At 34.6% G+C, this 5,636-nt stretch overlaps 1 pseudogene; it reads right to left on the bottom strand.

Moving 5' to 3' along the window:
• Window positions 1-616: 616 nt before the first annotated feature.
• LOC120200969 lies at window positions 617-3,242 on the bottom strand (annotated as a pseudogene).
• Window positions 3,243-5,636: the final 2,394 nt, after the last annotated feature.

Here is a 5,636-nt window from a genome sequence, read left to right as displayed (position 1 = left end):
GACGGCGGCCGTGTGGCCCTAGGGTATCATAACCCTAGGGTTTCATGTTGGAAGGATCTGGACCGTTGGATCTGGCAAGATCCAACGGTTGAAAGGAGAGGCGGCTAGGTGAACATGTTGAAACCCTAGTTGGGTTTAGGGTTATGTAACTGGGCCGGGTTTTGGGTTTCTGGGTACCCATTTGTAATTGGGTTCTGGTTTGAGATTGTAATAATAATAATAATATTAATATTAATAATATTATAATTATAATATAATATAATAATAATAATAATAATAATAATAATAATAATAATAATAATAAAACCAAATGAAAAAAAAAACTAATGTCGTCATGTCTTTGCTCAGTATCCATAAAGCCGTAATTTTGCAGGCTCTGAAGCATGTTCAGAGGTGTATGGGAGCACAAAGAAGGTACTTATACACTGCACTAGAACGCGCGTGCAAGCCTCGGCTAGTTTAGGAAATTTCACAAATATACCAGCTGGTCCATCTGGTTTCAGAACATCAGCCATACAATGCCAACGTTCAACCAGCAGAATGCATATCCTACGTATAACACACCGACATCCCCGGCCAATCTCGGCCTTCAACAACCACCTTTTGGTTATCAGCGGCCAGCTTCTACTTTTCACGATGGATATTTGCATGCAGGAATCTCCCTAGGGATCTGGTTGGTTCGTACAGGATATTGAATAGGTTCAGCTCTGGTCCTAATAATCCTCCCAAGAGAGTGAGAGGCACAGAAATGCAGAACCAGAGAGACGAGTATGAAATACAGATAAATGGGAATTGCACCAGTACTTTTACTGCCCCACAGAATAAAGTTTAACACTGTGAGGATGACAAAGACAATTCCAGGAACGAAGCACGCGACTGACCAGGAAACGGACCTCCATCCTTCTGAAATGCCCTTGAGAGTTCTCCAGAGTCGTACAGCAGCATACCCAGCAACAGTTCCCAAGAAAAGATAAAGGATAATCATCCCTGTCAGTAGCATTCCTTGTGAAGCTGGTGACATGAAACCGAAGGCAGCAAAAACTATAGTGACAGTTACCATTCCTGTAATTTGAACTCCGTCTCCAATCATAACATAGAGAAGCTTTGGGAAATCCGGTTCCCTAAAAACATCACCCACAACAAGCTTCCATCCAGAAAGCTCCTCGTTCATTTGTGCTTGAGCTTCTTTGTCCAATTCCTCATACCTTGTCAAATCCCTCCTCACAGTCCTCAAGAATATGACAAACACAATACCAGCTAAGAAAGTAATCACCATCAAAGAATTTAGAATTGAAAACCAGTGCACACGTGCTCCTTCCATCTTCAAATAAGCATCCCACCTAGACGGCCATTTAATATCACTTTTAACAAATTCAACCTCATAAGTAAAAGAAATCCTCTCCTGTTCCTTTATTATCTGTGATTTGTCTAGCTCCGAGGGGCAGTTCACAGGAGAGATACTGTCATACAAGTGAAGTTTAGTCATGACTTCTGGATCATACTTAACACTGCATGGAACCACCTCGAAACCAACAATCTCTAAACCAGAAGCCTTCTTCTGATCAGCTTAAGAGATCACACGCATCCCTTCTTCCCCGGTTCCAATTTTCTGCACACCAGTTCCCTCATACTCATGAACCAAGACCTGAACTTGAGATGATTGATAATGCAGTCATCATTACTATTTGGCGGAGTATACCCAACTGGGAATCCAGTCCACTAAATGTAAACCCCATTTTGTTTTGCAACCCTCATAACAGGCAAGTTGTCCAGAATCATATTCACTTGATATAAATCACGAGTCCTCTGTTTCAAAAGCTTAACCTCATGCTCATTCAAGGGGCCGGTAGTACAAAGGTAGAGTGACTCATTCACATTCATTCTAAACCGATAAGGGGAGTTATCGATCTGATCTCCCATGAGAAGCTCACCTAGATTCTCGGCACTTTTCTTTATTCCACCGAGAGGTTTGCAGTAAGGGAGACTGTAATAACTAAAAGGAAGCTCGGTTTCAATGGAAGTCAATGAATTCACTTTTGCAAATATAGTATCCGAAGTCGAGTATGTGTGCATGCAACTCCCAGGAAGGTAAAACCCATGAGAATAATGGGCAAAAAGAACCACTAACAGAAAAACCGAGCAGATTCCGGGCATCTTTCTTTCCGATATAGCCATGCTGATAGCAGATCTCGCAATATACTGTCGAATCTAAGCTACTCTATACTGAAGCATTCAGTATGAATAAGAAAATCTACAGAAAAAATATGTTCAACAATAAGTTTCCAGACAAATTAACTTGACATTTACTAAAACGACAAAAAAAACCCAAAAAGGATACCCAGATGCCTAAGTATAAAACAATTTTATTGCATAACTTTAAAAGCAGTAGATCTATACACCAAGTGCAAAAAAGCACAACTTTTTTAAAATAGCATTTCAGCTAAAACTACTTTAAAAAGAACCATTTATATATACAGAGGATAAACGGGTACAATTTTGTGATTTCGTATCTTATTCATTTTAATTGGGACGAATATAATATAATTTTAATAGATAGTGAACGGTGTGAATTTAAAAAATGGTACCTGTCGCGAGTAGTGGGATGATGGTTTGAAACTTACTCGCCCCGTATCCGTCCGCCCCGCATCCGCCCACCCCGCATCCGCCCGTATTATTAAATATCTATTAAATTTTAAACTAATATAAATTTAGGTATAATTTTAAAGTTTATTATTTATGTGTGCCAAATAACAAAATATTATGTGATTTTCATTTATATTTTTAGATTTTAATTATGTATTTTATTATATATGTTTTATGTACTTTAGATAGTGGGTGTAGGAATAATTTTAAAATTACACTGCTGAGCGGATGTGAATTTAAAAAAATTACTTATCATAGTAGATGGATGATAGATTTAAAAAAATTAAATGATATGAGATGGAGAAAAATATATTCGCACCCAACCTATCCATTTGCCATTTCTATTCATATAAATACGAAATCATAAAACAGATTACAGTACTGAACAAAAGAAGAATGGGTAGATTAGATCTAAAACCAAAAACCCATTTAAGTAAAAAGCAGGTATAGAAGAAAGAGATTGGATAAAGAACCTGGGACAGGTCTAGGGGATTTTCGGCTCCTGGATCCAACGACGACACATAAAACGCGTGAGAACGAAGCAGGGAAGCCTGGATTTCGCTTCTCTTTATTTTTTTTTCTCTCTCTTTCAATGGTTTATCTTTAAAGCTACAACGACTTATGAGAATAATTTTGAATTGAAGAAAACGGAAGTTGGGTGATTTATATAGTAAAGTAGCAAATCGAAGAACGTGGGAAACATTATCAAATTGGGCAAGTACAACCAGAGGTCACTTAATTAGTTGATTATACTCAAATAATGATTTTAGCAATTAAACTTTCAATGGTTATAAAGTAATTATTAAATTTAAAAATTGATATAAAATAGTCATTACAATAATATAATTAATATTATTTTATTTTATAAATCTTGGGAGAATATAATGTAATATATATTTAAAAATTATTCATCAATTGATAATGAATTCTTAAATCTAAAGGTATGCAAAAATATTCGATTCAATAATTCATTCCGAAAACTCAGATATTCGATTTGATTTTTCTTTTCGGATAATTTAGATCGGATATCCAATAAAATTTTTGAATAACCGGATAGAATACATATAAAAAAAAATTAGTTTCGGATTATCCGAATATTAAAAAAATGGGCCTTTATAACCTTAACTCCATGCTTTCCTAGTTCCTAGCAAATTAGTATATATTCAATATGAACTCTTTTAAAAAGGAGTATCGCCAATCAAATCAATTCGAACACTGTCGTAGCCTCGTAGGAAATTTTATTTTAAGGTGATTATATATTTTTGTATATTATTTATGTATAATTCAGTATAATTGATATATTTGTAAAATGATAAGTATAGTAACTATGAAAATATTTCAAAATAAATATATTAAATTAAAATATACATTTTATATATAATTTAGTATAATTAGATATAATTTATATATACTCTTAATTTATGGAATAATTTATATATATAACCTAATATAATAAATGAGATTAATTCTAGATAAAATAAATAATTTATCCGAATATCTGATCCGAAAATTTGGGTATTCTATTTTTTAGATCAAATCGGATCATTATTTTAGTTATTCGAAATTTTAGATATACGAATTTTCGGAACGGATCCGATATTCGAATTTGCACACCCCTATTCATGCCCCACGTGTATACACAATGCTCAAACCTGAAATGTCAAGAGATAACAATAAATTTCTTAACCATTTTACTACTAAAATTGCTTAATTCATATAAATATTTATTAATTAAATAATTATTTTGTAAAAGGTTCAATAAAATTTAATATATTTTTAATAGTTGAGAAATTATTATTATATATCTTTTGAAAGTTTAATTATTAAAATGATCATCTGAGAATAGTTCAAAGACCTATGATGTATTTTATCCTAAAAAAAATTTAGTAATGAAATGTTGGGTAGTTACATTATGAGTGACAGGGCTGTCGGCGCTTTAATTTTCACCGCCCCCACCGCAACTCGGCTCAACCGACGCCGTCAATTGTAAAATCCTGGGTGACATTGGGGTTTAGGCCTTAGGGCCAACCGTAGCCCTATACCCAAATCACCACCAGGGCGCCAATCGCCCATTTATAAGGAATTCAACACCAAACTACGTTTCTCCTCCCCAACGATTATTGAAGGATTCAAATCCCGGTTCTCTCTCTGCTTCAAAATTTAGCTGCTGCTTTTTTTCTTTCTCATTTCCTTCGACCCACTCTCGAGATAGTTCAAAACGCGGGACACAATATGGAAGAGAATTGTCCAACAATCAAACGACCTTCGCTTAAATCCCATCCCCGTTTCAACAACTCCTCCTTTTGGAAAGACAAGGTTCGTCTCACTTTCTAAGGACTACTTATGGGTTTTCAATCGTCTTTTAGGTTTCTGTTTCAGTCCATTTACCATTTTATTTTCTGTTGAAAATTCAAAATTGATGAATATTGTTTAAATTGTGGATGATGAAGTATAGTTGAGAGAAAATTGTTACAAAAGGGTGCGAGAAGACCGGACTCGTTTGCTTTGGAAAATGAGGTTACATGCTGCCCAATCTTTCAATCACAAGGTTCTCTGTTTTCATTCAAATGTACCACCTCTTTGTTTCTTTGTTTCTAGTTTCTATATCTGACCGTGTTGCAGTTCTTATCTAATATAAATTCGGTCTTCTAAATCCTAATCAACATTTTTTTTAATTTGGTTGTTTTTATCTTGATTTCTTATAATTCTGTTTCTCTTTAACTTAGTTCATGCGGTTAAGTTTATTGTACATCACTTATTTATTATGCTTTCTGGTTGCAGGAGTTCATTAAGTCCTCCTTCCAAGACATAGTTTCTGATGAACTTAGAAAAATTAAAGACTCATCAATAAGTGATAGTTTGAAAAAAAGAAAGAAAAAAAAGCTCAAACTATGTCTCTGAAACCTCTGATGAATTATGGGAATGCAATGGCCTTCAAGATGCGTATCAAGGTGAATGTGAAGGGTTGCTGTTAGAAATGCAAAGAATATTTT

This window comes from Hibiscus syriacus, unplaced genomic scaffold (genome assembly GCF_006381635.1).
Source record: "Hibiscus syriacus cultivar Baekdansim isolate YM2019G1 unplaced genomic scaffold, ASM638163v2 tig00006666_pilon, whole genome shotgun sequence".
Taxonomy (NCBI): domain Eukaryota; kingdom Viridiplantae; phylum Streptophyta; class Magnoliopsida; order Malvales; family Malvaceae; genus Hibiscus; species Hibiscus syriacus.
The sequence above is the reverse complement of the archived record's forward strand: the minus strand, read 5'-3'. Positions and strand labels throughout refer to the sequence as shown.